At 36.9% G+C, this 24987-nt stretch overlaps 1 protein-coding gene across 1 annotated transcript in view; it reads right to left on the bottom strand.

Moving 5' to 3' along the window:
- The window catches only part of LOC148949619 (protein tipE-like), a 44241-nt gene extending 19845 nt beyond the window's left edge, over positions 1-24396 (bottom strand). Inside the window, exon 1 of the mRNA XM_089093047.1 lies at positions 24345-24396. The gene's annotated coding sequence lies outside the window, so the exon portion shown is untranslated. The remainder of the gene's footprint in view (positions 1-24344) is intronic.
- Positions 24397-24987: the final 591 nt, after the last annotated feature.

The following is a 24987-nucleotide window of genomic DNA, read 5'->3' as shown; positions in this document are numbered from 1 at the left end:
ATAAAAAATTTGGAACAAGTTGATTTCACAAAATTAGCGATAATAACGTCATTAACTTTACAATCAAATATGGCAAGACTAAAGCCTCGATCCCCTTTAGAAAACACAACCCTGACATCGTAGGTCATCAAGAGCAGAGTCCTGTGAATTCAGATAACCTACGTGAACTAGGTGTTGTCGACAAATACTAAGTAGTGAATGAAATCTAAAGAGTATAAAAGTCGTTTTATCATGTATATAAATTTTAATTAATAAACAATTTCACATACATTTTTAGAACATTTTATTGTTAGGGCACTAAAATCAATATTAAATACGTTTGTAAGTATATTTTACGCTAGAGTCGTACAATAGAGGTAAGTCAACGTAGATGTTGAGAAACTGCTTATAGATGTAACCACGACATCGGAACATGAAAAGAAGGAGCGACTGAAAGCCACATGTCTTCGTCTTTAAATCCTGTACCTTTCGTTGATTTTGAATAATGGTTTCCAACCTACTTTTAATAAAGTTGCTGATGTAGGGAGCGTAGAATTTATACGATAGGCCAAGAGGATAAAAAAATTTAATATTCTTCGCTGTTTGAAAGATATATAGCCAATGGCCGGTCTTCAAAGTCGATGGACTGCTATTAACAATAATGAGGATATTGTTAACACTTGGAATTTGTTCAATGAAGTCTGAAGGTACGCGAAAGGACCTCTACTGGCACATGTGTGGATCCATACTAAATATGTCAGTTATTTGTTTTGTGTTCATGGTGCTATGTCTAGTAGAACACTGCCGTCGGGTGTGATTTCCCAATAGGTTTCACATTGACTCAGTGATATTAGCGTAATACTCTCAGTCAGAGCATTGGCAAATGTACACTCTAAACGTACAGTTCCTGTTCATACTTTGGTCATATCCTGTGTGCCTGACAAGTCCAAAACAATAACTCCATGATTTTTTGAAAACATTGAATTGTTTATTTTATTTTCAAATATTTGAGAGTCATGATCTAGGGATTGCATGGTCAACTCTTACAGAGTTCTATAGGATTTAGTGCCAAACGCTAGAGAGGTCTGAGGAAGAACATTCACTTAAAACAAAAGAATAGATAGTTCAAACATCCTTAAGACATGGGGAGAGTCATCCCATGATGCCTTAGCGCTCACATTCGTTAAGCAAGCCAATGCCAATTTTGAAGTGATTTCTTCCGTGATACACTATGAATTACTATGGATCTGACAGCCGGTAGCAATGTGACGTTGATTGGTGATCGTATGAGGAGTAAGAAGTTTAATGTTGTTACCATTGGCTCTTAGCTTTTCCACTGCCAATGCAAAAGAGCTAATAGCTTGTTGTTTCTAAACGTGGAGAATTGCTGAAATGATATTGACATTTGCATTGTGTGCTACAAGAATTGTTTTTCTTAACATGAAATTCAATGGGGCCAGCTGTAGTTTTATGTCAATCTTGAGATCGGTAGGTAGTCATTGGGATATATCGAATATATTATGATTTGATTTTTCAACTAGAGGATACTCCTGGGTCACTGCAGTAGTCAACTCACCGTCAGTATCAACACCTGTTCAATATTCAGAGAACGACGATAATCCTATCATCTCCTTGTACACCATCGGTTTCTCCATAATACCTTTTCCGTACAGTGCTTAGTTTTATGAACGATCTCTGGTAATCCCCGATGCTCCGGAGAAAAATACCGTCGTTTGCGTGAATAGATGGTGCAGGCAACAGTTTCATAGGAGAAACAATTAACAAAGGTCGGAGTTGTATTATCTGACTTATTTTTCACCACAACATTTAAATCAATAAATGTTGACGACAAATCAATGAAATAGTCTTCATTGGAAAATATTTGAAAGTGTATATTTTCAAAGAGGGGTTGTAGGGAGTGAACTTGTTCATAGTAGTAATAATTGAAAGTGACATCAACATTTTCGGCACTGACTAGATTCAATAAGAAACTTATTGATGGATATGATTCCTTGTGGGGGATATAAGTCATCTTAAGAGAAAAAATCCTTCTTTGATCTAACAATCTTTTTCTTTTTCTTTTTCTTCTGCTTGGTGGCCTTCGTGGTTTTTTTTCTCAGAGTCCTTGTTGATGCCCGATGCTTCTTGCTTGGTTGGAGACTGATTAGTGATTAAAGCGGAAGCATCCTTTTCAATCCCTCCCCGATTTGTTGTGATTTTAGTTGCTCACCAACGGCTCTTGCTGAAGATCTAATATTTTCCTTAACACTCTCCTTGAAATTCTTGCCCGACCCCCAGTCCTGTAGTGTGGAGGCAGAAAAAGTTGACGCAGCTTGTACAAGATATTTTCTGGCAAGGGGTAGTGCAGAACGAAATAGCCTAGCAAACCACCTACCAAGACCAGAGCAAGACCTTATAGTACCGCCCGTGTAATAATTGAATCCGTTACTTGTTTGACGTGGACACAAAGCACAAGCATAGCAATCGATATCGGAGCAGACAAATGGAATTCTTCTATTGTTCATTTTAAGTGACCGTGCTGTCGCTAACAATGGGTCGAAAATGACATGTAATCACTGCTAAACCTTTTGTTATTGCTAGAGGATCACCCAATTCACTTCTTAGTGTTAACTGACAGAGTTCCAAATATGAAGTGTTTACCTGAACATACTGAGGATGCTTTATATTATTATTTGAAAAAAACTACGTTTTCTAAAGATTTAAAGAGGCTGAGTTACAAGGTCGAACCTTAAACGTACAGGGATTAGGAGGCACAGTTGGGGGCTGCCGCCCCCAAACCCCCGCTTTCGCAGCCTTTAAAAAAAAATTAAACTGAAAGTAAGGAGCAACATTAAATCTTAAAACGAACAGAAATTATTCCGTATATGAAAGAGGTTGTGCCCTCCTCAACGCCTCGCTCTTTACGCTAAAGTTTTTATTGTTTAAAAAAAGAGTTGTGAGAAAGTCAAACTTTAGCGTAAAGAGCGAGGCGTTGAGGAGGGCACAGCCTCTTTCATATACGGAATAATTTCTGTTCGTTTTAAGATTTAATGTCGCTCCTTACTTTCAGTTTAAATTTTTTTTTTATTTAAAGACTGCGACAGCGGGGGGTTTGGGGGCGGCAGCCCCCCCACTGTGCCTCCTAATCCCTGTACGTTTTAAGGTTTGACCTTGTAACTCAGCCTCTTTAACTCTTTAGAAAACGTAGTTTTTTTCAAATAATTTCTGCACGTTTTTGTACAGTTTATTACTTATTATTGCTTGACTAACTGTTAGCTGATCGTGTTAGGAGTTGAAGTGGGGGGCTGCCGCCCCCCAAACCCCCCGCTCTTGAACATTCTTGTGTTAAGGCTTTTAATTCCTGAATACTCAAATCACGTCGTACAGGGTGCCTCCTAATCCCTGTACGTTTTAAGGTTCGAACTTGTGACTCAGCCTCTTTAACAGCCCCCCCAACTGTGCCTCCTAATCCCTGTACGTTTTAAGGGTTGACCTTGTAACTCAGCCTCTTTAACTCTTTAGAAAACGTATTTTTTTTTTCAAATAATACACATAAACAGGTTAGACATGCTTTGTTATGAAAATTGACGCGCAGATATTTTCATAACAAAGCATGTCTAACCTGTTTATATGTATTATTTGAAAAAAACTAAGGTTTTTCGTAAATGTAAATTCGGGGGATAATTTTTTCGGTCTGAAAATATCAAAAGGCCCTAACAGGTCAAATTCTGCTTCGAATGAGTCCTCATTCAACCGGATCCATTGCCAACTGTGGCTTGTAGGCGTGGCTAAGAAAAAAAAAGAAATGATGATGAATTTTAAGTGGCTATATTTGGTTTTTTGAAAACAGGGAAGGAGTGATCGGATTGAGCTAAAATTTCGAGGATAAGCTCCCGGGCCCTAGGAAAGCTTAACCTCTAAATTTCAGCCCAATCGGACAACGTTAAAGGGGGCCTTTGGTGGGAGGGTCCAAACTTCCGGCCCAGTTTACCCCATGAAGATAAAGTCGGAGGAGGATGAAATTTTGCAAGTTTCTTAGTTTGAGCTTGGGCTACAAAATGCGATTACCGCCGTCTCTCTGCGACCTCTAGGACCTGAAATCGCTTAACATTGTGGTGGGTCGCCTCTTTATAGAGGCACAAGTGTGCCTCCTTTATAATGATGAACAATTTCAAGAGTTGTTTTTTGCTCAAGTAAACGTAGGAGGGGTACAATGTAATGGCCAAATTTTAATATTTCCACAAAGGATGCGTAGAGGACTAAGCAAGAGGATAAGACGACACCGCGTAGATAATCAGCAAAAAGAAAAATCTCCATACTCTCAACTACGCCGGCATTTTTCCCATGGATCGACTTTTGTGTGAAGCCAAGAACATCTCTAAGGTTATCATTGAGAATAATTGTTTCAGTTTCAAACGGTGTGTTAATGTAAATTCTATAGTATTCCTATGTCTAAATAAAGTGGAATGTGCCGTTCCTATGATATGGGTTTTATCTATGGATTGCACAAGCCAAATTTTCCATATTATCATATTCAATATATTTTAGTCTGAAATGTGCATAGTCCCCAAATGTAAGTGTTTCAACCCATTCATAGTCGGCATATCCCAAGCCATTCATAGTCCAATCGAATGGTATAACTTGTATATCATACACATGATCCGTTTTCAGGATGTCATAGGTATTTTTAGAGAATACATTCGGCAAGACACACTTTAAACGCACTGTAAAATTTGATGGCGGGGGAAAGTTTTTTCCATAAATCCCTTGTTGTATTCAAGTCGCTGCAGACAAGATCGAAAACGTTTAACATGAACGTTAGAAAGAAATGACGGGGCCTAATGAGAATCTTCAACACAAATCAAAAAATCAAGATCAGAGTTGTATACTAACCGCCAACCAAGTAACTGTATTTAACCTCTCTAAGTATTTGTCTTTAATATCTTTTCAATTTGATAGATTTTACTTGATGTTTTAACTTTTTGCAATTCATAGTCATAAAAGCCGCCAAGAATCTCTTCATCCATAGTATCACGGAGGCGATAAGTTATGGGTTTAGTATCTAGGATTTTTGCCACCTTAAAAAGTTCAGTGGACCACAAGTAATTCCCCTTTTCAAAAACATTAGTTGTTCTATCAATTCGAACAGTATCACCAACATTGATTTTATTATTCTTCTTCTTGACATTTGATTTATTGGAATACTGTTTAAGAAAGGTGTCAATTGCATCATGATCATAATGATGAACTTCCGTAGGCGTAGAGTTGGACAAAGATCGATGAGGTTGTTGATAATAAATGAAAATGATTTTAACAATATAATTAATAAAATCAGGTTTATTTTTCAATGTACAATATATTTAAATTAAAAGTCGAATAGTTCTTATCAATCGTTCGGCCAATGCAGCCTTTATAGGACTATGACTATGATAGAGCTGTGTGCTATATTTCACTAGTACTTTTGCAACATGGGCATTAACAAATTCACTACCATGATCCGTTTGAATTTTTTTATACGAATCCTGTTCGAGAATACTTTCAATGGCCTGAGCAACTTCAACACCTCTCTTTGATCGCAATGGAATTGCATATTCATAACGACTTTAAACACTGATTACAAGCAGATTGTACTTGTACGGTGTATTATAACCTCTTTGAAGCTGATCTAGAGTCAGAATATCTGCTTGCATCATATCCAATGGGTAAAAGGCCTTAGTTTTTTTATATTGATTGGTACGAAGTCTATGATTTCTGTGCAGAGTGTAAGTTGATTCATTTTGTAGATAGTCTTGTACACTTTTAGTGTGAACACCAGTGACTTTGGAAAGAGTGGTTGGGGAACTTAAACTCCCCGCCTCACCAATATTTTCATAAACACCTTTCAGAAGTTCAACCATTTTGAACGTAAACACATTGTGTAATGTCCGCTACCCTTTTGTATACTAGCCGGTGGTGGTGGTGGTAATAGTGACGTTGACTTGATACGTCTTCGCTTTTGTCTAGCTATCAGAGGTGTGCTAGTATTTTCCAAAATTGATTTAAAATCTTCTTTTTCATATTTCGATGGTGTCAATGTTGTTGATGATGATGACGATGATGCATGTTCATTTAATTTTTTTAGAATTTGTCTATTGACAATAAGACTTTTGGGACGTTTATTGTATTTAGAAAGTTGTATAGATGATCGTCATATGATAATATTCAATTACAAATTCTAACAATATCATAGATTAAATAAAGTCGATTATGTCTTTTAACCTGAACGAAATTTCCTTTCCCATTGATTTCAACTCGAATGAGACCCTGACCATTTTACATTATATGGTTTAGGAGTTGTGTTATTTTGGCAACAAATTATCTGGGCCTTATATTTACAATTTTAAAAAAAAATTAAAACAAATACAACTAATTTAATTTTTTTACAGCAGCAGGAAACTCTTGAGGAGATTACTCTTTTTTGGAATCAGCAGCAGCAGCAGCAGCAGTGGACTTCGAGCGATAGGACTTGTGTTTGTCCACTCGGCCAAGTGCATCTTGAAGTAAAATCAGTTTTTTATCATCCTCAATAGTTTCATTGTCAAGGAATTTACTCAGATTGTTCTCAAAGTGTTCGATGGGTGAGAGAGCGAGTTCTATTGGAGTCAATTTATAGGGTTTTGCCATCTAGAGAAAACTGTTTACAAGTCCTGCAATTATTGGCAGTAAAAGTGTGAAAAAGCTACCGCCCGCCTGAAGAAGTCGTATCAGTACTGAAGATGTACGTACAATGGAACGATGTTGCTTTGCCTCTTTTTTAACTACCTCTGAAACGTGAACAATTTTCTTAATCAAATATAAACTAAACACAGATATAAAATTAATGATCTCGTTGTCTATACCGGGTTTGAGTATTTATTTCCTCCGCGAAGGTTTTGCATTGCTTAGAACTGAAATCAAATGTCTATTTTCATGTAGTTTCTTCAGTGTCATGATAGAGACTAATAGTTATTTTTAGTGGTCACAGGGAGATATACTGTAATCTCATTGTCGAAAATATTTATGACTAGAAGCAGATCCTCGGATATATTTTTATTAAGATCCAATAGGACATAACCGTGGGGTTTATTAGTTGCCTGATTGTATGCTGAGAGCAGAAATTTGGGGGCTCCTTGATAGATCTTTTTATTGAGGGTTATTAGCGAGCTAAAATCATGAACAACTCAATATATGAGAAAGTTCTTTCAACTCAATGCAATTTTTCGCATAAATTTGCTCTGAGGAAAGAGGCTGGTGAGAACAAGAGGAATGGAAATCTGTTCATTAGAGTATTGAGAAGTAAATAATTCCAACATTTGGCGAGACCATTGTTTAATAAATTCTGCCAGATTATCAATGATCAGCCAAGAATTTTATTCAATAATGCTTAAAACATCAATTTTCTGTATGAATTGTATCTGCACCAATTTCATGGTGACGGCAATTGCTTTTATTTTATCATATGACTCCTGCCAAATACTGTAACAATAGTAGATTTTTTTTCGGCTTTTCCACAAACATTTTATCGCAATTTTTAATTATTTTAGTTAAGAATGTTGTTTTGCCCGACATTGACGGTCCACACAGAAACGATCTGAATGGTGTTTTAAATTGATACATGTTCCCCTCAACAGATCACCTGGACAACTAACTGTAGACCATGATTGTCTAATGACTAAATAATTTCCCTACTACTACTCTGTTCTTCAAGAAGAATAAGAAGACGAATAAGGAATAATAATTTTCTTTTATTATATACATAAAAAAAAGTAACAATACTTTGAAAAAAAAAGAAAAATAAAAATGAAAAAATACACTTTTTTTAAAATTTATTTATAAAAAAATACAACATTTACATAGGCACACATAGAAAAAACACTTGAATACCTTTTTTTTTTATTTATAGAGAAAAAAAATACAAAATTAAATTAGAGCACTTGAAAAAAAAAATATCGCTTTTTTTTTAAATGAAACATTTACAAAAAAAAATCTGCTCTAAGTCAAAAAAAGATAACTTTAATATTGTGGCGGTGCGCCCCCCGTGCTGGCGGCCGGCCCCCCCCCCCCGGGCCGTGAGCCCCCCCCCCCAAAGGCCGCGAGCCCCCCCCCCCCCAAAGGTTTTAGGAAATAATTTAAAGGACTTTATTCAAACCGAGACTTTCCCAATGGATAACACATTCGGCTCGGTCTGAAGTTAAATAGTGACCAAGGGGGAGGGTGGTCACACCATCTTGACAAACATAGACCTTGTCGGAAATGGTACTCATGGCAATTTTTCTACATTTACAGTAAAGTTCCTGTGTTTGAAAGAACCAATTGCCAGCAATTTGGCTCGTGGAATTGTATTTTCAACAATACAATTCCTATAAATGTCCATGTCGAAATTCTTATCCACATAGCACGTGGGTACTCCTTTGCAACGTTTCTTGATTTCCTCGTCGTGTGTCTATATAAAGTACACCTTCGGACATACAAACATACCACGGGAAATCAGGTCGCTTCCCGTTTCTGATTTAAAAAATAAAATCTGATTTGGTGCCCGAAGTTTCACTAGCTCTGGGTAAAGGCCACTCCAATTGGTATAATCCATCCGTGAACTGATAATTTCACCGTGTGCCAAATCATCAATTAGATTTGGGGGTTTTACTTTTAACAGGAGAGAATCTGTGTCCTCCTAGCAGACCTGTACTTGCCCCTTTTCCGGCCACTGTATCCTAGCCACATTGTAGTAGAATTCTAACTTGAGCTTTTTAGAGATCTCCAAGATCTCACTGCCTGCAGCAACATTTTTATTCAAAACAATGCGTCTTTTTTTCCTATTCAAAAGTACCATGTCCGGGCCAATGATTGTGAAGGAAGTGTAATTTGGATCGGCAATAATTCAAGCACATTGTCTGGGGTCGGTCACGACGTCACAACGATTCCTATTACGAACACTCTCACACATTTTTCCGAAAGCTGAATTTAAAATGAGTTTATAAATTTCTTTTTCAGCCTTCGTCTGTGCTGCGGAACGTTTGCTGACAAAAGTTTCAACAAACGTTTTCAAATAGGGTATTTGACTAAACTGAAGTGCTCTGTAAACCTTTGTGACGTTGAAGCCGTTGCTGCACATACATTTTAAAGCTAAATGATGTAAAACGATGTTTTTTTGGCAGAAGATCAGCAATAAGTTTTTGTTTTGAAAGTGTCCAATGCACTCCATCCACCTCGACTAAATGCCTATTGTGAGGACTCAAAGAGTCCTTAGTCACAGGTCTATTGATGCACGGGAAAACAAAATCCCTTACTCAATCGTGAAGCTCGACTGGTATCTCCCCATCAATTTCAAAAAACGATCCAACTGGCCCATTCTCCTCAACACTGTCGCCAATGTTGGGGAAATGGGAAGCTTGAGGGTCATTGAGCCATTTATCTTCACCGCAAGGTAGTGCATAATGGGAATTGGCCGAGGGATAGACAGAGTTCGTATTGAGGAAAACTGCATTCGATTTTGTCCCTGTCTTCTCTCCAGGTGGATCAGTTTCCATGATACAATCCCCGTGAAAAACAAAACCCCCCCTCAATGACCTTTCAGTGAACAGATGCTGATAAATCTCAGTGATTAGCCCAATTTTTTACCCACTAATTTTTAGGATAAGGTCCATCACTAGATGAGGCGAAGAAAAATAATAGCCCCAATCAAGGTTAAACTCCTTATACATTTGTCCGTATTTTTACATATAATGTCTAACAGAGTTAACACGTCACTCGACAAATACAGCTTGCAATAGTCAAACCCATTTTTACAACCTCCTTCTGGCCAAACCTTTTTAGAAAAACTGTATTCCTCGAGGGTGCACCTACGATCATGTATACTATCGTAAAAAGATTAAATACAAGAATTGGTTTTCTCGGTAACCCTTGTCATGAAAAAATAATGACCATTCAGATAGATACCCTTTACCATCAGTAAATCATCTAAATCAGTTTAAAATTGTTGCTTGAGAAGGAGGAAAGTATTGCAGCCGTCGTAGTTTTTTTGCGCCTGAATGAATTCGCTCTATTATTTGGGGAAAAAACCTAAGGAACATAAACTGCGAATTTTTTTCAGAGAATTAATGCTATCCACAGAATGTTTCCACGTAAACTCCGAAACAAGAAACTTCATCGAGAATTTATTCTTTAGATTGTACGAAAAGCTATCTATTACCCAAGAAGCATTACCTATTCGTTCGTGTCTTCGAAGACGTACTAATTCAGGTAGAACTGACTACAGATCGTAATAAGAGTTGTGTTTAAAAACAGTAAAAAAGATTTTTCGTTTAATTTTAATTGACACTAAGTGTGTACTCACCCTCGAGAGTTATTTTTCCATATGGACTCGGAGTTAATAAGGTGATTTTGGTCCTGGACTTCGTCTTTTGGGGCAAGAGCACTCCTACATACCCAGCAAATTTTCCCCTTTTCCAGCGCCAGTTGCTCTTTATCTGACAATGTCATTGGGTAGTTGATGTGACGCAATCGTGAAATTGCGCCGTTTGCTGTTTTTCTTAAAGAAACCAATAACTTTTCCATGCTGCCCTCCTCATCCATAGCCAAAAAAAAACTCTTCCAATTGCATTTTATTGTTGGAATCGCGACGAGCGTGTGCGTAGGAACACGCAACTAGTTTGTGTTCCTTGACTATATTTGGCTTTGATGGATCCGATACCTCCATCAGTCTTGATTCACAATCTAAGCACACTTTAACAATTTGTAGCAGGGAATTTTGAAAATTTTTAAATTGTAAAGTGTCTTTGCCTTCTGCCGGCAGTTCAACTCTTTGATTGCCATGAGTTTTGCAAGTGCTCATGTGATCTGAGAATGTTTGCTCAGATCTAAATGAGGAAAGGCACATGGGACAATAGAGACATTCTCCTTTCTTCGTGCCTTGGGATAGGAGTCGACTTATTGCTGTAACGGGGAAAAAATGACCATTAGAAATTATATCTTTGGGAGGTTCGTAAATAACCCATTCCCAATTTTTAACATTTTCCACCTTCGGTGTCCTCACTGAGTACAAACCCCCTTTTTTATTTGTTTTTTTCCCCCATTTACAAATTCAGTGTCATACTGGAGAACAACCACCCCCAACCCAAGATTTTCATTTTCTTTCTAGAAAATTCTTATTTATTTAAAGGACACCGGATACATTCCCTGGAAAAAGAAAAAATTTACTTTAGGGAAATTTTTTCCAACAGTACGAGCAAGTCCCTCAAGATTTTTTATTGTCGACTAATTTTTTAATATTTTATGGGCTGCCATTAAACACTCGTATTTAAAACAGTGCAGCCCTGTGTCAAAATTGAAACTCTGAACCGCTTTGGTAGTCAAAAATACTGGATGACATTTTGTTTGTAGATTACCTGCCCCCCTTAAAATAAAGTTTTTTTTAAATCTACTTCGATTCAGATCCATGCTTTCAATGTATAAAATGATTGACCCACTACCCCTCTCATTAAATATATCCAAAGTTGAAATTAATTTATTTACCCAGTTAAAAAAGTTGCTCTCGAATTCGTTTAGACCAGGGTAAAAAGTCTGGTTGCCAGTTGAAAAATGAAAATAAAAAAATTCCCCAGATGTCCCCTTTTGTAAATAAACTTTTTGATTAACTGATGCTTTAACCCCCCCTGACCCTCCCATTTCTGAATCTGAATCTCAATTTTTTCTCGAATTCTGTCGATATAGCTCTGGAGAACATTCACGGGGTCTGTTAAAATAATGCTCTCGTCAACCGCGTTTTCCTCGGGGGGTTAAAATCTACCCTATAAGTTTGCAGGTGACTTAGAGCAGACTCTAACAAGTAAAATTCACGCAATTCCGAGGACATTGCACTGTATTCATGTTCTGCCCGGGTTTTTAAAGGGTCCAATTCGCTAATCGTAAAGTTCCCATAAAAAATGTCCCTGAAAGAGTTGGGTTCAAAAACTTGCATAAGACTGTTCATTTCTTAATCTGTAAATTGAAAATCCAGGGGGATATCAAATGACGCACCTTCACTAACATCATCATCCGGCGAGAGGGGACAATTACCCATGATACTTTGAAATCCTGGACCAGGGAAGGCAGAAGTTTTCACAGCTTCCCCCTGAAACTAGAAAATGAATGGATTAAGTTTTTTCTTTCTTTGACGAAATTTTTATCACAATTATAATACACTTTTCTTCTTTTCTTTTTTTTATAGAACAATTTTTTTTTAAACTAAAAATTTACCCCCTCCTCCCTCAGAAAGTTCAGAAATACACAATAGCCTTATCTGTAGTGAAGCATTTTTCTACTCGTATGTTTCACGAATATTTAACACGTACCATTTTTCCGTACCATCCAAAAAAACACAATTCCTCCTAGAATTATTTTAACTAAAAAGTTACCCCCTACTCCCTCAGAAAGTTCACATAAACACAATAGCCATATTTTTAGTTAAAAATTTTTCTAATCGAAAACTAAATATTCAATCTAAAAAAGCTACCCCCATTCGCCAGCATAAAGTTCAGAGAGACACAATCTCTATATCTTCATTGTAGAGTTTGAGTATTCGTAAACTAATTAATTAAAAGAAAAAGTTACCCCCTCCTCCCACAGATACTTCATAAAGACGCAACAGAGTTCTTTCTTTGCCAATAAAAAAAAGTATTATTTTCAGATATCTATGAGGGGGTAGAGAAATTTATAACAATGGTCGGGGGTGGGGGGGATTGACATTTTAATATCTCTGACATACACTTTTACGATGTTGAAAAATGTCGAAAAGACTAATTCATTAGCCTATAGAAAAAAGGTTTTATTTTCTATGTGAAATAATCATTATTTTATACAGTAAAAAAAAAAACATGCTATTTTTTTCACCCCATTCTCAGAACGCAATTCCTCCTAGAATTATTTAAACTAAATATTTGCCTCGACCCCCCCTCCCACAGAAAGTTAAGAAAGACGCAAAAGAGTATTGTCTTTGCTAATAAAAAAATGCAGTATATTCAGCTATATCTGAGGGTGGCAGAGAAATTTAAACCCCGGGTCGGGGGTGGAGGAAAGATTAAAATTTTAATATCTTTGACATACACCTTTACGATGTTGCAAAATGGCGAAAAGAAAATACTTAAAAAAAACAAAAAAAGTTGGATAGAAATAGGTAGAAGCTAGAGGTGAAAATACTCACATTTCCAAACTAAGATTGCTGTTGAGCGCAGTCTGTTGCTGGCATAGATGGGGTGGCGATGTCTCTAGCTTGTACTGGTAAGGCAGTGAGGCTCCCCATCATATGAGTAACTATCCATTCTCTTCTCAGTTTTCTACATGGTTGTATAAGAGTTGGCACTGGTGAGTTTTGAGAAGGCTGTATCGCTCTGGACTAGATATGAGTGGCCCCCAATGGTCCGCCTATCTCCACTTGTTGTATTGGAGCAACGCCGTCAGTCTTAGCTCTCTTTTCCAGGGGAGGGTAATTGTAGGAATCCTCTTTCTTAAAAAGAAGGCAAAATTTAGCATGGAAAAAACAATTCCCTTTTTTACAGAAGAAAAAATTAGTCTGCACAAAGAATCCCCCCTCTAACCACACGGAATCAGGGAACAGAGTCTCTCTCAAACCCCGTAAAGCTCTTTTAAAAGATACAAGAATTACTTATCTAACACAAAAATTTCGTTTTTAACGGATACCAAGTAAAGAAAACTGTGTTAGAATTGATTCATTGTCCTCTTCCCTGTCATATATTTTTATAAAAGCCTCTTAATCATCTGTGAAATCCATTTGCTTTCATCAAGTACAATTGAAAAATATCTGTCTAATTTGGTCAAAAAACAAACTCTTCTGTCAATGAGCCTTGAATCGCACATATCCGTCTTTTATTTTTTGTTTTCTTAATCCCGATAAGACGCATACCGCGAACAGATCACATCAGACCGATAACAGTTAGAGTAATTAGATCCGGGTTGCAGCGGAATGTTGTTTTGAAATCATCCCCTCTTTGGTAACATGTTAAACACAGATGGCCTTATTTAGAGCGGAAGAAGATAGTACATTTTAAATGCGGGATTGGGAAAGGATTCTTTAGAACGAAAAAGAACTAAAACTACAGAATTATGTCCCTAACAGAGCAATGGAAAAGGGAGTTTTTTATTTTACATAATAGAAAAAAGCGTGCTTTGCCGTTTCTATTAAGTACACGCATCATACTTTAAGCTTTGTGTTGTTGTAGGGGGGCTAAGTCCCCCCTGAAATTTGAATTTACTAGTAAAACGATTTTTTTTTGAAATAAAGAATGAATCGAATGAAACTCACATTGAAAATAGAAATATCCATTGTTTCAGAGTTAATAAAATCCAGTGTACTATGCTCGATATGCTAATACATAATGAAAATTGGATTCCAAAGCATGAACACTTTATACTGGTTTTCAATTACTATTTTTTACTAAATTATCTTTTTGGCTGCATAAAAAACAGGTGTCTGCTCTAACAAAAACCCCACACTTTTTTAAAAAAAAAAATTTGAGTTTAAAATTATTTTTGTAAAGTGTTTAATAAAATGTATTTTTAAGAATTTATATTTGAACTCACGACCTACATTCATTGTGTAATTGACAACAAAAACAGAAAAAAAACCTGTTTGAGGACATTATACACTGCCAAATAACCGCTGGCTGTAGACTATGCCTTGGAAAGCCTTATACTGGTTTTCAATGACTATTTGTTAAGCATGTTTATGTTGGGCTGCCTAAAAAACAGGGGACCGATCGAAAAAAAACCACTCTGGTTGAAAAAAAACTTGGAGTTTAAACAAATTTGCGCGGGGAATCACCCGGTCATACTGTTATCTTTTTTTAAATATTTAGGAACAGGTGGGGAATTCCCACCCGTTTGTACTGGTACCAACAGGACATTAGCAAATAGCACGTAGTTTTATAACGTGTTTAATCCCGTGTAGTTTTAAGAATGTGTATGTGAACTCATGACCTACATTCATGAATTGCTATACAGGCAGCAGAATTCCATAGATACTATCTACTCTCGGTTATTTATTGTAATTTCTGTTCTTTTTGGGTTTCATTTATTTATCGATGCTAATTTGTGTAGTTTCACGCTTGGTAGATTATTTGCTTTTATTTTTGCTCATTTTTGGTTTAATGGAATTCTTTACTTTTCTTTGAACAACTTATTTTGTGGAAAAAGTTTTTTGTAATTAATTTTATATAATAGAGAAAAGTATCTCTGCCAAAACAAGGAAGCTATTACCCTGTAGCATCAATATTAAGGCTTTGTCCAAGAATACTCCCAGAAATTAAGGAAAACCTCCCAGAAATTAAGGAAAGTTAACCAGAGGTTAACTTTCCCCTCTTCTTCTAAATACTATTTTATATTTTCAAGAAGGAGCAGAGTGAGAGAGACGAGAGGGTGCTCCCTTTATATTTAGTTCCCCTCCTCCCTTTGATTTTGAAAAATATCTATGTCGGGTTATTTCATTGAATTTGCTCGTTTTGATATTTTCTTTAAAATAATAATAATAATAAAAAAAACAATTTGTCCCCCTCTGGATTTGGTAATATCCATTTCGCCCTGCCTATTAAATTTTCGTGTTAGTAACCGGTTAGTTAAACCGTTAGTTAAACCGGTTAGTTAAACGGTTAATAACCGGTTAGTTAGAAGCGTTAGTAACCAGTTAGTTAAACCGTTAGTTAAACCGGTTAGTTAAATTGTTAGTAACCGGTTAGTTAGAAGCGGTAGTAACCAGTTAGTTAAACCGTTAGTTAAACTGGTTAGTTAAACGGTTATTAACCGGTTAGTTAGAAGCGTTAGTAACCGGTTAGTTAAACCGGTTACTAACGCTTTTAGTTTCCCTTAGAATGAATCTTTTCTCTTTGCTCTAGAGCAATTGATTCGATACAATCACACCAGAAAAGAAATTAAAACAGCATCCTTAATCATTTGCGTCAGAAAAAAAATGCCATCTTTTCGCTGATAAAGTCTTGAAATCTCAGCAATATGTTTGTAAATCCTCCAAAAACACTGATTGATTCGATTGGTCCAAAAAGGAAGGAAAGTCAAGATCTTTCTTTGTATCTTCTATGCATAAATAGCTTTATTTTAACGATACTTTTTAATTAATATGTTAACTTTCACTGACTCTCTTTTATCAACAAAAAATATATAAATCTAGAGACTGGAAAAATGTTTTGCTGAAAACGAATATTAGCCGTCCGGAACCACGATTCCCAGAAGAAAAAAGCTTTTGTACAAAGTTTTGTAAAATTGTTGCACCAACACTCCGATTTTGGTTTAATCCATATTCGATTTGTCCTTCAAATTTCCGTTTTAATTTTCCTTTGATTAATAAAATGTGAAAGAAAATCAGCAAAAAGAAACTGAATTGGCAGTTGAAGAGCCAACACTGGTCGCAATAGTTGCTTTCAGTTTAACATATGGCCCGCTTAAACCATCTTCTTATTCGGTGAATAAACAAAACTGTACCATAGACAGCACGCCAGCACTGGTTTAGGTTTTATTTCATCAAATAAACAAAAAATACAGCCAATATAATTAGAAAACACAACGCTAGGGGAAAAAAAAATTTTTGCTAGCGCGTAGCAACTACATACATAACTCTTCCTAAATCAACCTAAATTAATAAATCAGTTCCACAAACAAATAATAAGGAAAAAACTTAGCCAATCCCCTTCACTCACACACATCCAGAGCAATAACCATCATCAAATACATTTCCCAGCCTCCCCAAGCCCATCCAACCACTCCTCCCCCAGCCCTTCCACCAACTCCTCCCCCAGCTCTTCCACCCACTCCTCCCCCATCCCACCCACCCACCCTTCCCCCTGCCCATCAACCCACTCCTCCCCCCAGCTTCATCCTCGAAAAAAAAAAAACAATAAACAACTAATAAAACAATAAACAACTAATTCCCCCTCCCCCCCAAAAATACTCAATTAATCCATTTTTAAATTGAAAATGATGCTCAGCCGCCCTAACACTCGCAGGAAGTGGATTCGAAACAGAAGGACCAAGATACTTTAAAGTAAAATCTGATCTCACACTATTTTTAAGCTCCACAACCAAATTATCACAGCTTCTCGTAATCATGAAAATCAATGTTGAAACGGTAGAACTCCTTAAAAATTTGCGGGACTAGATTATTCACGCAATTATAAACAAATATCGCGGCTTGGTAGTCTCTTATCTGCCCAAAGTTAAGCAGCCTTAGAGATTTAAAACATGCACTGATGGGTTTCATAATTTTGTATATTCATCCTAATTATATTTGCTGCTTTATTCTGTAACACTTGCACACGCTTGTAGTTCACATAAAAGTTGCTGCTCCACACGAAACATCCATATGATATATACGGGTAAATGATTGCATAATATATCGTACGAAGAGTACTCTGCGGCAGAATATGCTTCACTCTTCTAAGTATTCCTACTACATATGCAGTTTTTGCTGAAATGGTATCACTGTGAAGTTTCCACGTAAGACTAGAATCAATGAAGAAACCAAGATACCGCAATGAATTTACTTGAACAACAGGCCTTCCATACAGCAAGACTTTACCGCTTACATCAACAGACACACCCACTCTACAGAACGTCATCAAAGAAGTCTTCTGTACATTAACACATAGCAAACTTAAACTCATAAACAACTCCAGTCTTTTCAGGGCATTTTTAGCTTTTTCCATTAAATCATCAACAGATTTTGCAAATACTGTTAGTGCAGTGTCATCAGTAAAGGAAGTAATACAAACATCTTGCAGATAAAAGCGCATCATATCCACATAAACTAGATAAAGTAAGGGGCCCAGCGTAGGGCCATGTGGCACACCAAACTTCACAGTAAAAGAAGATGAGACTACGTAATTTAATACAACTTTGAAGGACCTACCATAAAGAAAACTCTCAAACCATCTTAGACAAATTTCTTTGATTCCAAGACTTCTCATTCGGTGAAGCAACACTTTGAAGTTAACCGTGTCAAAGGCTTTTCTGATGTCAATGAAAATAGACATAGATATGACACCTGAGTCTAATGAACAGTTTGCACTTTGAACCAGGTGCTGCAAAGCGTGCGTCGATGAGTGACCCCTAGGAAACCCAAACTGTGTCTGGCTCTACAGACTATTAGTCTGAAGGAAATCATAGAGTCGTTTATGCACCACTTTCTCCAGTGTATTTGAAAAGATAGGTAGAATTGAAATGGGTCTCCAGTTTTCAATATCTGCTTTGCGACTGCCTTTGTGTAGGGGAATGACCTTCACCACCTTAAGCTGCTCCGAGAAACTTCCCATTCCTAGAGAAAGGTTGATGATAAACACTAGACTGGGAAGAATATATCCTCAAATCACTTTAAGAGCTCGCAGGGACAAACCATCAACACCAGCAGAAATAGACTTAAGTGACTTCACCGCTTTCTGTACTTCTTCACACGTGCACGGCTGGAATTCCATATTTACTGTTTCACCACGGACATCACTGATAATATTTACTGCATTTCATTATATTTGTCAATAACACTAGATTGCACTTCAGAACCAATATTCGCTAGAAATTTGCAAACTTGTTTACAATTCCAGTTGTATCATCACGTGGTCTCTTTTCCCTTTCCACCCATGGTCTCTTTTCCATTTCCAAATCTAAAGTGCACCCTAACAAAGCAGTTGTCAGAGGTAATGCTTTAGGGTTGCCTATAAGGCTTCAATGTATTATTTATCAATAATTATTTTTGCCCCTCCGATTTATCTTCATATAAAAGGGGCGATCGCATAAGCCTCGGAAAAGACTCATTCGACTGGTAATTGAAAGTTTTAGTCTCATTTTTAAAATGAAAAAGTTTTAAATGCTTCCGGAGATGACATGGTTCCCCAGAGACCCTGGTACAAGGGCTATAAGTTATACGAGTTGCCAATTGTTTGGAAACATATTTCTTTTTTTTGGTAAAGGGGGTGTATTTGATCTGGTGTCTCCAAAAAGGCTTAGGATATTGAAGTGAAACTTACGGCAGATGTTGAGGGGGATGTTTAATAAATCAAAACACACTATGTGCATACTGGTTTTCAAAAGGGCATGTCAGCAATATCTCAGGAACGGCTGAGGGTATTAAGGTTAAACTTTCGGGTATGATAAGGGGAAGGTTAAAAGGTTTTCGGAGGGTAACCAGTCCCAACCAGTCCGCAAAAGACATCCCCTTAAGGTATTGAGACATCCATTTTGTTCAAAGACTCAACGGATTAAATAGTTATGACTTCGGAGATGATATGATCCCTCCTAAGCTTCTGGAGGAAGGGCTGTAAGTTATGAACAGAATACTTGATGCAAACTATGTACATACTGGTTGTAGAAAAGATTTTTCTGTAATATCTTATGAACATCTGAGGGTATTTAATTGAAACTTAATGTTCCAAATAGTTTAAAAGGGTCTAGGGGTTTACCCCTTCTGAAAATGCCCTCCACCTACGAAAAGTATCCCCCGGAAAAGACCCCTCCCCCACAAAAAATACACCCCCAAAAATACAACAGGAAAAAAACCGTTGCAAATACCCCCCCCCTCCCCCCAGAAAAATAATCCCTCAAATATACCGACCGGAATTTCCCCTCCCCCACCCGTAGAAACTTCCAACCCCCCCCCCCCCCCGCGGCTCGTTGGTCTCCAATCACTTTCGACTTATAAAAAAATGACTTGAAGTCTCAATTTCTGATTGAATGAGCATCCACCGAAGTTTGTACGGTCATGAGGCAGAGATGGGGATTAGATTAGAATGTGTGTTTTAAGAGAAGCGGTTATTGAGAAGACGCTGAAATTGCAGAAATGTTTTTATAGAAAGCATAAATGTTAAAGATTATGCCTAGTACCTCTGCTTGAGGTCTCTTATATGCTTCATATGTCAACACTTTCCTATCTTTCCTTTATCAAAATTTAGCTTATCAAGAGTCACCCCTCCCCAAAACTCCCCATTCTTTATTCTAAAGTATCAAGGCACATTAGGCTACACACTAATTATACTCGTTAATAAAGTATATGCTTAATAGTATATACTTTTAGAATCAAAAGCTTGTTTTCAGGATTTTTCAAATGCTATTTTATGAAAACATGAAATTTCAAGAGTTTAGCAACTACCGAAGTTTTCCAGAAAGCTTTCATGAACAGAGAGAGCCTTTTGAGCTTCTGGCTGGCTACGCTGATACACCGACACTTGAAAACTGACGCAAATTAGCCTACATCCAAAGTAAATCTCTGGAAAAGGAAAAAATATTTTTCTTCTACTTACGACTTGAAATTTATATCCTTAAGATCCTGGGCTAAGGGAAGCCCCACTTACAAAACACGACCAATTTAGGTTGGGGGCAAAGGCCCCCCAAAACCCGGGACAAAATTACAACATTCTTTTTATGGTACCTCAAATTTTTAAAGAGAAGTGTGAAATTACAATTTAATAACTGCACGTTTTGTTTTAGTTAAATCTCAAGTACTGGGGATTTTCACAGTGTTTGTGTAGAATTATTAAAAAAAAAAAAAAAAAAAAAAAAAAAAAAAAAAAAAAAAATATACATAAAAGGCATACGAAGTTGCTTCACTTTAGTACTAAATTTTACATATCAGCAAGTCAAAAGTAAAAGAATTCAGTTTCATTTGAATCCCCTCAATACTTTTTTTCTGATTATTGTCTTAGTCTACTGCAAACAGAAAAGCTCTTCCTCGGCTGCATCTCCCAAGCTTATACAATCAAGTGCTTATATTCTTGATTTTATGCTCGTTTCAGATGTGTACTTTAGGCCACCTTATTCATGATTAAGAGGTGAATTTAATACTGAAATATCTACTTTACGTATTAGAGCTAATCCAATCTAATTTAATATCCAAATTTGTGTGTATCTACGAAGGTTGGGGGGGGGGGGGTGAGGTGCATGCTCATGTACACCTTAAGAAGCTGGTTAGTTACCCTCGAGTTGTGCCCTAGCCTAGATGTTTCTTGAACTGTGAGGCAGGGACGTCAGTTGTGGGTAGGCTAGGAGGCCTACCCCAACTATCTAATAAATGGTATTTGAGCTTTAGAAACCTCTATCTCAAGTTGAGACTGCGATTTCTGATGCTTAAATACCATTGAGACTCTTAATATGAAAAGCCAACTTATACCCATTTTTACCAAGTTTACTGAGCTTACCCATTTTAAACCATCTCTATCCCTTCCAACGACATAACATATATTTCTTTTTTGTCTTTTTTTCGTCTTTTTGAGCTGTATGCGTTTTTTCTTCAATTATTTGTTTTTCTGCTATGTCCTATGGATTTTGTGATGCGTTTTTAAACAAATAAGAGTAATAATGTTAACTATAGAAATGTAACTTTAATAAAGGCTGTAAAAGAAAGGAAGATGGATTGGGGGAGTCTCCGCCCCCTTTCTTTCACTGATCATGTGTGTCACTTCCAATTAGTTTTATGCTAAGCCAAGGCCGTACCCAGAGGGGGGGGGGGTAGGGGGTTTTGAACCCCTCCCGAAATGTTTTTGACTCGTAAAAACGTAACAATAATGAATGTCAACAAACTTTGTATGCGTTTTTGATTTTTTTTCGTGTACCCCCCGCTCTCCCCCCCCCCCAAAAAAAAAAAATCTTTGAGTAAAACCGCCTCCAAAAAAATCCTGGGCACGGCCTTGTGCTAAGCTCTATTTTGTTCTGTAAGCTCTTCTGATGTTATGTTCTTCAATTTCTCACGAAAGGCAGAATTATTCAAATTCATTGACTATTTGAAAGGTCCTAGAGATTAACTTGCCTAGTGCTACTCCTTCTAACAACTCACCGTAGCACCAAACCACCTGAGACCAACATGGCTATGTGCCCTCCCCCTCCATCCCAATCTATTAAAAACCTCTCTCCCACAAAGTTCTAATTTACCTTCAATCTTTCTTTACGACATCCTCTCCCCCCCCCCAATCGCGGACGACCTGCTTTCCATTTGACCCTAGACGGTTGGCCGAAAAGGACAGTCTTGGTCAATCTGTCATCCTTCATCCACAAAACATACCCTAGCCATCCCTACCTTTCACTCATTATAACCCTAGAAAGCGGGATTGAACCAGAATTTTTGTACGTCCTAGTGTTTGAAATACGGTGAGTCAGTCAGATACCCAAAACAATCCGTTGGCATATACCCACCGGTGTGGGAACATGTTTCGTGAGTTACAAACCTTCTCCTAGTAATGGGTTAAACTGCATGGTGAGACAGAACACCATCGTAGGAGGATCCTTTATGGGAGGACAACTGTGACAAGGCATAAGATCCAGATCTATTGACAATGGCCTCTGCAAAGGGCTGTCTCAATCCTGTTGGAGTATCCGCAAGACCGGGGATTTTGCGGTCAACTCTATTCCCACTTGAGGAGTGGCGCCCCTCGAGAAATTTATAGCCTAGTAAACGACACAGAATTTGCACAGGATTTCAATTAATGGAAAATTCTGTTGGGCTTAGCCTGTTTTGGTGGGCGTTTTCGGGCTGTAAAAACTATTCCTAGTTAATTTATCTACTATGGGCTGCCCCCCCGTAGTAGCATAATATTTGTAGGCATGGATATGTAATGAGTTGGTAATAGACTTTAGATTGTCTGTGCCGTATTTCAGCTGGGCATATTTCAAAATGTGCCCAGGATCGCACAAGGCCTCCATTCACACTGGAGGTCCCAGGGACTTCTTACTGTCCGGTTCTAAGCCGGTTAAAGAACTTTGGTGTAACCTGAGAAGACGTGTTGAAACGTTAATTTGATCCCCGTCTTGTACTGGTTCTGGGACCATTGCCTTTCCTGTGGCCAAAATAATCTTAATGATTTAAAGAATGAAAATTGCAATTTGAACTGGTACGACGTTGAAAAATAACTATCGTGTCGATATTTTGACTGACGAATTCGGATGCTACGGAATAGAATTATTGGGTGTATCAGAAACTCATATCCCAGGGTTAGGAAACATGAAATTAGTGATAGAATTCATAGATTCAGGCAGGAAGGATGGGTACATAGACAGGGAGTAGGGCTCATGATGAATAAGGCAGCTGTTAAGTCTTGTTTAGATTGGGAAGGTCTTAATAATAGATTACTAAGCGCTAATTTTATTACTAAATAATGCAGCATATCGTTCAGAGCAGTATATACCCCTGTAGAACCGACTGACGGAGATAGTAGTGACCCAGAGGAATTTTAATTAAAATTACAGGAACAAATAGACAGGATCCCAGGTAAAATTCGGTGCTCTTATAAGGAGATTTTAGTGCCTAGGTCGGTAGAAATAGGGATAGGTGGTGCCCTAGGCAATATAAATTTGGTAGTTGCAATAATTGCAAATAATTTCTATTACTTGTAAAAAATCTACACCGCATAAATCCCTGTGAACCGAAATCCATAACTAAATTCCTAAAACATTAGTTTAAAATGGGGACAATTCTCACGGAGAAAACATTCTGAAATCAAAGTTTAAAAACTACATTTTTAGAGTAAAGTAAATTAAACACAGACTGTTGAATAACATGTCATTCATAATAATCAATAAGAATTCTATATTATAATGTTGAGAAGAACGTTGTAAAAATATCAACATCCTTGTTTCGAAAATTAGCACTTTGAAAATACGAACGATAAATAAGGAACAAGAATAATCTGTATTGGAAGTACTTATTGCTAGAAATAGCTTAAAAAAAAGAATATTTTGAGGATTAAAAAAAAAAAAAAAAAAAAAAAAAAATCAGAAATCCTTAATTTTCGTGTATATGAAGTAAACCAGGGCTGCGGAGTCAAAGTCGTGGAGTCCGATTGTTAGTAAATTTTTAGTGAATGGAGTCAGAATCGGCGTAATAGAAATACTGTAAGACCCGTTGGAGTCGGAGTTAGAGCCGGAGTTACGGAAACACACAAAGGGTGGAGTCAAGCAAACTACTATTAAATACTACTAAAAAGTGGCAATAGGTAATAACAAAGACCATACTGCCTTTCCATGACGATAAATAAAAGTTAAAATAGTGATAAATCCTTTTATTAGATAGTAATAATAATGTTTACAATCTATACTGAACATTTTGTAGATGTTATAATCACTGTCTAGGCTAATTATAGCCTATAATTAGCCCTCAATATTAATTTTCTTCATTCCTCTTATTAATGTCCATTTCTTTCATTGATTTCTGCAGTAAATTAGAAGAAATGTTGTAGTTCGTAGTTGGAGGTTTTATTTCTTTAAAGAAAAAGTTAGGAGTCGGAGCTGGAATAATTATGTATAAGGTTTCAGGAGTCCGAGTCGGTGGTAATGTGGACCGACTCCATAACCCTCAAATAAACAAGTTTACTTACATTCTCTTCATGTAACATGTGTACAGACTTGAGCAAACCCAAAGGACTCATAGGCAGTGAGCTGTCTTTGGTATACTAAAGACTACAAGCCACGAAAGTTTTCATTAAGAAAATTGTAGTCCAATCTTCAAATAGACTGACATTGGCATCACGATAGTCTCATTAAAAACACAGAACTTAGAAGAAGACAACGGTAGTTGCTAGGCATCTCTAGCGCTCAAGAAACCAAACATTGTTACTTATTTAATAAAAAGAACGTCAGTCCACAATAAGAATGATATTCACATTTATCAATTTGCTCTTAACGCAAAGGAATAAAAAACTTTTATAACCTCTTTTGTATCCAATTTTAATGTTTTCCTCAGCTTTAAATCTTTAACCCCTTTCAACAAAATTCATTAGGTTTAGTGTTACTCACCAAAAGTTACGAGTCTGAAAGTTTTTTCCTGATTTTGTAAAAAGGAGAAAACACCCCTAAAAGTCAAAATGTCTTAATGAAAATTACACTATTAGATTCATCGTATCTAAAACCCTATTCTTGAGGTTTCAAACCCCCATCTACAAAAATGTGGAGTTTTTTTTTTGCCAGAAGAAAGATCACAAATGCTTGTTTATTTGTTGTTTTTTATTTCCTAGGGGGGAT

This window comes from Artemia sp. Qi Xiang Cuo, chromosome 8, assembly GCF_049724085.1.
Source record: "Artemia sp. Qi Xiang Cuo chromosome 8, ASM4972408v1, whole genome shotgun sequence".
In the NCBI taxonomy this organism is placed as follows: domain Eukaryota; kingdom Metazoa; phylum Arthropoda; class Branchiopoda; order Anostraca; family Artemiidae; genus Artemia; species Artemia sp. Qi Xiang Cuo.
This window is presented reverse-complemented; position numbering and strand designations above follow the sequence as displayed.